Genomic DNA, 9,444 nt, shown 5'->3' on the forward strand with positions numbered 1-9,444 from the left:
CACATCTTTGGACTGTGGGAGGAAACGGAGCACCCGGAGGAAACCCACACAGACACGGAGAGAACGTGCAGACTCCGTACTGACATTGACCCAAGCCGGGAATTGAACCTGGGACCCTGGAGCTGTGGAGCAACTGTGCTAACCACTGGGCTACCGTGCTGCCCGATTGATCCAAGAACTAGCAAAATATTTACGAGCATATGGTAACAGAATGTCTTTTTGATTTAGTTTCTTATTTGTTTACAACCCCAATAGGCGCTTAAATGGTTACAACTTTTACCCTTGCGTTTTTTGGACTGGTAGCGATGACACCAAGTTGAATTTCCTTAGATTATTAGACATTTAATATTTTTCCAATGATTTTAAATTAACTCCCATTGCTATTACATGTCTCCTAAGAACGGCCACTTACTGGGTGAGTGGCAATGGTGGATACATCGCTGGCATTGAGGGCATAGAGGTGGCATAGAGTGACATGAAGAATGTGAGGTGTCGTGGAGAAACATGAGTGCAATCAGGTGTCATGGGAGTGAGTTTCAAGGAATTTTTATTGGGAGCTGGGTTGCTTTGTTAGAGAACCGAGGTAGGCCTTCTTATTGGCCCATCTCTGCATTCACACTCCCTCACGCTGGCCCACGCCTCGCAATATACACTGCAAAGCTGATTCCTATGTGAAAATATGAAAATCCTTCGTAAAGCCACACATGGGCTGAGTGTGCATTTTGCAAGCTGCGCAGGCTGGGTTTTCCCCGGGTACTGACAGAAAATCAGCCCCCAAACCTACTAAATTGTTTCCTCGAGAATACATTGGAAATCTATTAGGTTGTGCAGTCAGTTCAAAAGGTGAAACATCCTTGTGTGAAGCCATAAATGGTCCTTTCATGTTATTTTTTTATTTGTTCATAGAATGTGGGCACATTGACTGGGCCATTTTAAAGGACATTTTTAAAGAATCAACCACATTGCTGTGGATCGAGTGACATGTAGGCCACACCAGGTAAGGATGGCAGATTTTCTTCCTTAAAGACTTAAGTGACCCATTTGGGTTTTTATGATGAATAAAATGGTTTTATGGTCATCATTTGACTTTAGGGCAGCACGGTGGCCTAGTGGTTAGCACACCTACCTCACGGCGCTGAGGTCCCAGGTTCGATCCCGATCCGGGTCACTGTCCGTGTGGAGTTTGCACATTCTCCCCGTGTCTGCGTGGGTTTCGCCCCCACAACCCAAAAATGTGCAGATAGGTGGATTGGCCACACTAAATTGCCCCTTAATTGGAAAAAATAATTGGGTAATCTAAATTTATTAAAAAAAAATCATTTGACTTTAATTCAATGCAAATTTCACCTACTGCTGTGGTGGGATTTGAACCGGGGTCTCAAGGACATTACGTTGGGTCTCAGGATTACTAATCCAGGGACGAGTATGCCACTGTCTCCATTAACTTCAATGTTGTCCTGTAATTTCAATGTTGGTCAACGTAAGGCTACCAAGCCCTGGACAATTCCTAAAATAAGCAAGTTCAGTGTCCATTCATCCCCTCGCCATTGGGTGTTGTTAATGCTGAATAGCAGTTTTATTTCCCTATGTAAGCGGGGACATGTGTATATTGTGTTCATGATTTATACACTCCAATCCCACTGTGGCAAATTGTGAAACAGAATTCAACAACGTTGTAGGCTGTCACCAGGAAACATTGAGCTCTTTAATTGTATTGCTCACTAAATCTTTCAGGAAGAGGAGCTTATCGATTGTTCTTTCCATCAACCCTTGCACACCAATAACCTGCTCGCTGGCGCTCAGTTTGGGTTCCATAGAACCACTTGGCAGTGGCCTTATTGCAACCTTGATCTGAATATGGGCTCAAGGAGTAGATCCCAAAGGAGATGAGAGCATCTGCCCTTTGGCATAGAGGTAGCATTTGACCGAGTATAGTGCCTTAGAGCTGAGCAAAAGTGGAGTCAATGGGAAAAATCCTTCCACCTATAATGAAGGAAGGTAGTTGTTGTTAGAGGCTAATCATCTCAGCCTTAGGACATTGCCATTAAACGTAACCATTTTTAGCTGCTTCATCAAGGACCATCATCAGGTCAGATTTGAGGTATTACCTGAAGCTTTCAAGTGCATTCACAACTCTTATGATACTCATGTTAGTCTGCAGCAAGACCTAGATATCATCCACGCTTAGGCTGACATGTGGCAGGTAACATTTCTACCCCATAGGTGCCAGGAAATGACCATCTCCATACTTGCCTCTCATTGACCTTCACCATCTTCGATTTGCCCAACATCAATATGGTTACCATTTCTTAAGTTGGATCTGCCAAGTTAACACTGGGCACTCTGTAATAAAAGCAAAATATTGTGGATTCTGGAAATGTGAAAAAAAACAAGAAAATGCTGGATAAACTCAGCAGGTTAGGCAGCATCTGTGGAAAGAAATAGAGTTAACATTGAGGATCAAAATGATCCTTCTACAAAATGTTTCTACAGCTCTCTGTGATGAGTAGCTCACCTCCTGACTCCTCAAAGCCTCGTCGCGATGTATTGGGGTATTTGGGAAGACCTGGATGGTTGTAAACTCAACAAAATTCATCCAGGGCAGGACATCTATTTAATGTCCACCCCTTCCATCACATGCTAGGTACACTCTGCGTGCTCAACAGGATGTACACTCACACGATATGCACTATGGATCAGCAGCTTCTCCCTGACCCATGACTTCAACCTTTGGGAAGAACAAGAAGAGCAATATCACAGCAGCAGCATAGGCTGCAAGTCCTCTTCTGAGTAAGACACCATGTTGACTTGGATGTGACTGCTGTTTCTTCAGTACCAACAGGTCAAGAGCCTAAAATGCTTATCTAATATCATCATTGGAGCGTATTAACTGCAAGAGTTCAACAAGAAGGACCCACAGCAAATCCATAGCACCTTGTAAATAAATAAGCACCTTGCCAGCACTACCCATATACCAAGACTAATTAATAAAATGGGTTAATACTCTGGTAAATGGGACTTCCGGTGACGGGGGTGCGGGAGGCAGCCGCACACTGGAGGGCTCCCGCTCGGGAATAGAAATTTTGGGGTTTTAACGCCCGGTCCCAGGGGCAACGGAGGCTGAAAAAGCAGTAAGAAGGTACAGGGAGGAGAAATGTCCAAGCTTGGGAGAAAAACGGTTGTGATAAAGAGAGTTAATGAAAGTCTGCCGGTGAGTGGAAACGTCAGCACAGGAACTGTAAGGAAAGCGGAGGCTGGAGCACCAGAGGAGGCCGCATTGCTCACAGCAGAAGAAATGACTAAACTGATGGTTGTGGAACTTGAAAAACAGTTCACAAAGCACATGGAAGCGATGAAGAAGGAGATGGGGCGGTATTGAAAATACTGGAGGAGGAGGCAATTGTCCCGGTGAGGGCGGCGGTATCAAGCGCAGCGGCGGGGAGGGGGGGGGGGAGCAAGGTGAGACACTGCAGGAAGTGGAAGAAGCATTATCGCAGCACAGTGATCAACTCACCTCGATGGGGAAGGAGTTGCGGAGGGTGATAGAGACCAACAAGGAACTGCGAGCCAAAATGGAAGACCTGGAAAACAGATCCAGGCGGCAGAATCTGAGGAACGTGGATCTGCCTGAAGGGGTGGAAGGCCCGAGGCCGACGGATATTTTTTTTTTTTATAAATGTTTTTTATTCAGTTTTCATGTTTTATATTGAACAAATTACAAATTGTTAGAGAGAGAAAAAAAAACACGCAAAAATTAACATATATATTTACAGGTGAGCATCTTCGTAATAATAACTGTGGCCTCCCCCTCTTTGCCGGCATACATATTTTACATTCCCCAACATGGCCGAGGCACATGTTTATTGGCATTTATTTAGTTTGGTTTTGGGCCTTAGCTAGCCATCAAACCCCCGTAACGAGCCCGTAGCCCCCCCCCTCCCCGCCGGCTACCTTCCCCCGACTATTCTTCCTCTTGTACGTTGGCCACAAACAGGTCCCGGAACAGTCGCATGAATGGCTCCCACGTTCTGTGGAAGCCGTCGTCCGACCCTCGGATGGCGAATTTGATTTTCTCCATTTGGAGAGAATCCGAGAGGTCGGACAGCCAGTCTGCAGCTCTGGGCGGTGCTGTTGACCGCCAGCCAAACAGGATTCTACGGCGGGCGATCAGGGAGGCAAAGGCAAGGGCGTCCGCCCTCCTCCCCAGGAATAGATCTGGCTGGTCTGAAACCCCGAAGACCGCCACTATCGGGCATGGCTCCACCCTCACCCCCACCACTTTGGACATAGCCTCGAAGAAGGCTGTCCAGTACTCCACAAGTCTGGGCAAGACCAGAACATGTGGGCGTGGTTGGCCGGGCCTCTTTGGCACCGCTCACATCTGTCCTCCACCTCCGGGAAGAACCTACTCATACGGTTTCTCGTTAAGTGGGCTCTATGTACCACTTTTAGTTGCGTCAGGCTGAGCCTTGCGCACGTGGAGGTGGAGTTGACCCTATGCAGTGCTTCGCTCCAGAGTCCCCACCCTATCTCCATCCCCAGGTCGTCCTCCCATTTCCTTCTTGTTGCGTCCAGTACGGTGTCGTCCCTATCTACCAGTCGGCCATACATGTCACTACATTTCCCTTTCTCTAGGATACTTGCGTCCAGTAGGTCTTCCAGTAGTGTCTGTCGTGGCAGTTGTGGGTACGTCCATGTCTCCTTTCGTAGGAAGTTTTTGAGCTGCAGGTACCGTAGCTCGTTCCCCCCAGCTAGCTGAAATTTCTCTGTCAGTTCGTCCAGTGTTGCGATCCTGCCGTCCGTGTATAGGTCCCTGACTGTCAGTGTCCCCCCGTCCTGTCTCCACCTTTTGAAGGTGGCGTCAGTCAGTGCTGGTTTGAACCTATGGTTGTTGCAGATGGGAGCCTTGTCCGACATTTTGTTCAGGCCAAATTGCTGCCGCAGTTGGTTCCAGGATTGGAGGGTGGCTGTCACCACTGGGCTGCTGGAGTGTTTTTTGGGTGGGGATGGGAGTGCTGCCGTGGCGAGGGCCCGGAGGGAGGTCCCCATGCAGGAGGCCTCCTCCGCACGCACCCACTCGGCTTCTGGCTCCTGGATCCATCCCCTTACTCGCTCGGCTGTTGCCGCCCAGTGGTAGAATTGTAGATTCGGGAGGGCTAGCCCCCCCCTGGATTTTGTTTTCTGTAGGACCTTCTTTGGGATCCTAGCATTTTTACCCCCCCATACGAACGCCATGATAAGTTTGTCCAGCGCTATGAAGAAGGCCTTGGGGATGTAGATCGGAATGGATCTAAACAGGAAGAGGAACCTGGGCAATACGTTCATTTTGATCGTCTGGACTCTTCCTGCGAGGGAGAGTGGGAGTGTGTTCCATCTTTGCAGGTCCTTTTTTACTTCCTCCGCCAGGCTGGTGAGGTTCCATTTGTGGATCCCTTTCCAGTCATGGGCTATTTGGATCCCCAGGTAGCGGAATTTATGTCGGGCTTGTTTGAACGGCAGCCCCTTTAGTGCTGCCCCCCCCCCCCCCCCCTTGCGGGTGTACTGGGAAGATCTCGCTTTTGCTCATGTTGAGTTTGTAGCCCGAGAAGGCTCCAAACTCTTTCAGGAGCGCGATGATTCCGTCCATGCTGCTTTGTGGGTCCGAGATGTAGAGGAGCAGATCGTCTGCATAGAGTGAGACTCTGTGCTTTCTGCCTCCCCTTCGGATCCCCCCCCAGCTTTTTGCTGCCCTGAGCGCGATTGCTAGCGGTTCGATTGCTAGTGCGAACAGCAGTGGGGACAGTGGGCATCCTTGTCTGGTGCCCCTGTGCAGCTGGAAGTATTGGGAGTTGGTATTGTTGGTCCGTACACTCGCCATGGGGGCGTTGTATAGGAGCTTTATCCAAGCGGTGAACCCTGTTCCAAGCCCGAACCGCTCCAGTACCTCTATGAGGTATTTCCATTCGACTCTGCCGAAAGCCTTTTCTGCGTCCAGGGAGACGATCACCTCTTGTGTTCTCTCCCCGGAGGGGGTCATTATCACGTTCAGCAGGCGCCTGATGTTCGAGGTGAGCTGTCTACCTTTGACGAAGCCCGTCTGGTCCTCTGTGACCACCTCAGGTACACAGTCTTCTAGCCTTTTGGCTAGGATTTTGGCCAGTATTTTGGCGTCTGCGTTTAGCAGAGGCCGACGGAGTATTTTGCCATGATGTTGGCGAAGCAATTGGGGAAGGGGGACGTTCCCTCTCGATACGAACTGGATTGGGCTCATCGGTTGTGGAGGCCTATACCAAAGGAGAGTGAGCCGCCAAGAGTAGTAACTGTGTGTTTCCGTAGGTACAGCGTGAACCAGCAGGGCTGGTTTAGCACACTGGGCTAAAGCAGACCAAGGCAGGCCAGCAGCACGGTTCAATTCCTGTACCAGCCTCCCCGAACAGGCACCGGAATGTGGCGACTAGGGGCTTTTCACAATAACTTCATTGAAGCCTACTCGTGACAATAAGCGATTTTCATTTCATTTCGTGAAGGAGAAGGTCCTGTGCTGGGCAAAACAGAAGCAGGAGGTGCAGTGGGCTGGAGCTGGTATATGCATATACCAGGACTTTACGGTGGAGCTGATGAGGCGAGCTACCTTCAGCCGGGTGAAGAAGGCACTGTACATCAGCAAGGTGCAGTGCGGCATTGTATATCCAGTGAAGTTGAGGGTGACCTACAAATCCAAGGACTTTTATTTTGGGACGGCGGAAGCAGCGGAGGAGTTTGCGAAGGCAGAAGGACTGTGGCTGAATTGAGAAATGGGACTGAGAGCGGGTCTTGTACCAATGTAGCCTCATGTAACTACTCTTTCTTGGATTGGATGGCCTTGAATATTGAGGGGGGGTGGTTGGGGGGGGGGGGGGTGGATGGGGGGGTGGACTGAATGTGTCAACGGTGACCAGGGGCGATTCCTGATTTTTTTTTTCTCCTTGGGAGGGTTTGTTTTATTTGATGGTTATATTGTCAGGTGGGTCGTTGTTTAGGGGGTGGTGGGCGGATGGGATCGTTGTTGTTGATAAGGGGATTGACATTGTATTCGTTACCATTTACTGTTTGTTGGTGGGGTGTAAACTCTGAAGAAAATGTGAAAATGGCGAATAAATTTTTTTTTAAATACACTGGTAAATGGTGGCATAGTGGTAATATCACAGGACAAGCAATTCAGAGGCCCAGGCTAATGCACTGGAGACATCGATTCAAATCCCACCACAGCAGCTGAAGAAATTTAAATTCAGTTAATAAGATTGAATAAGATTTATTTTTTGAAAATCTTTTTATTGGCTTTTCTCATATTTATAAACAGTTGTTACTTATATACATTACATTTTTCTTGCCCGCGCTAAGTCTGCTTTATTTTACAGAGAGGTTTGTTTTGTCCTTCATTTGACTAACTATACGTACATTTTGCTGCCCTCTGGATCAGCCTATGATATCCCCCCTTCCTCCTACTTGTGACAATAAGCAATTTCAATTCATTTCATTTTCATTTTCATTTAATTTCATTCCTCTGACTCTCGGATGGTGCACTTAACCTTCTCCAGGTGGAGAAATTCCTAAAGGTCAGCGAGCCAGTCTGCAGCTGTGGGTGGTGCTGCCGATCGCCAGCCAAGCAGGATTCTCCGGCGTGCGATTAGGGAAGTGAAAGCTAGGGCGTTGGCCCCCTTCCCCGTGTGTACCTCTGGCTGCTCCGATACCCCGAAGATTGCCACTATTGGGCATGGCTTCACCCTCACCCCCACAACCTTGGACATTGCCTCGGAGAAGGCTGTCCAGAACCCAGCAAGTTTGGGACAAACCCAGAACATGTGGGTGTGGTTGGCCGGGGCCCTCTGGCTCCGCTCACATTTGTCCTCCACCTCCGGGAAGAACCTGTGCATTCGGGTTCTGGTTAGGTGCGCTCTGTGCACCACTTTTTAAAAAATAAATTTAGCATAGCCAATTATTTTTATTTATTTATTTTTTGTCCAATTAAGGGGCAATTTAGCGTGGCCAATCCACCGATCCTGCACACCTTTTGGGTTGTGGGGGCGAAACCCACGCAGACACGGGGAGAATGTGCAAACTCCACACGGACAGTGACCCAGGGCTGGGATTCAAACCCAGGTCCTCAGAGCCGTGAGGCAGCAATGCTAACCACTGTGCCACCATGCTGCCCCACTCTGTGCACCACTTTGAGCTGCATTAGGCTTAACCTTGCGCAGGAGGAGGTGGAACACCCTGCTCAGTGCTTCACTCCAGAGTCCCCATCTACCTCTGTCCCCAGTTCGCCCTCCCATTTTTGTCTGGTCCTGTCCAGTGGTGTTCGAGCTCTGCCCAGTAGCTGTCCGTATATTTTCCCACATAGCCCCCCCTTCTCGCTGCTTGTGCATATCAGGTCCTCTAGTAGTGTGCTTTCTGGGGCCCCGGGGTACCTTACTGTCTCTTTGCAGAGGAAGTGCTGTATTTGGAGGTGTCTCAATTCCTGTCCTCTTGCTAGTTTCCACTTCCTCGTCAGTTCGCTCAGTCTGCATCCTACCTGAAGTCCCCGACCGTCAGTGTGCCCCCATCCCGCCTCCATCTTTTGAAGGTAGTGTCTAGCATGGCTGTGGGGAATCTGTGATTGCCGCAGATGGGAGCCATAGGGGAGATTTTGGTTATCCTGAAGTGCTGTCTCAGCTGGGTCCACGTTCTCAGCGTGGCCGCTACCACTGGGCTCGTTGTGTACCTTGTTGAGGAGGATGGGAGTGCTGCTGTAGCCAGGTTCCAGAGGGTCGTTCCTTTACAGGATGCCTCCTCCATTTGTACCCAATCTGTGTCGGGTTCTTGTACCCATCCCCTCACTTTTCTGCCGTTGCTGCCCAGTGGTAGTATTGTAGGTTCGGTAGAGCCAGGCCCCCTCTGACTTTCCCTCTTTGCAGTGTCAGTTTGGGAATTCTTAAGATCTAATAAGATGATTTATTTTATTGTCATGTGTACTGAGGTGCAGTGAAAAATATTGTTCTGCGTAAGGTCAGACAGATCATTCCATACATGAAAAAACATAGGACATACAAAAATACACAATGTAAATACATAGGCACAGACATCGTGTGAAGCATACAGAGTGTAGTGCTACCCGGTAGAGAAGATTTGTGAAGAGATCAGATCAGTCCATAAGAGGGTCAATCAGGAGTCTGATAACAGCGGGGAGGAAGTTGATTTTGAATCTGTTAGTGAGTGTTGTCAGACTTTTGCATCTCCTGCCCGATGGAAATAGTTGGAAGAGAGAATAACCTGGGTGGGAGGGGTCTGGTTTAGTAATGATTTGTAGGGAAGGAAATCTGCTGCCTTTACCCGGTCTGGCCTTCATGTGACTCCAGACCCACAGCAATGTGGTTGACTCTTAACTGCCCCTCTGAAGTGGCCGAGCAAAACACTCAGTTCAAGGGCAATTAGGGGTGGGCAACAAAT

This window comes from Scyliorhinus canicula, chromosome 2, assembly GCF_902713615.1.
Source record: "Scyliorhinus canicula chromosome 2, sScyCan1.1, whole genome shotgun sequence".
Lineage (NCBI taxonomy): Eukaryota > Metazoa > Chordata > Chondrichthyes > Carcharhiniformes > Scyliorhinidae > Scyliorhinus > Scyliorhinus canicula.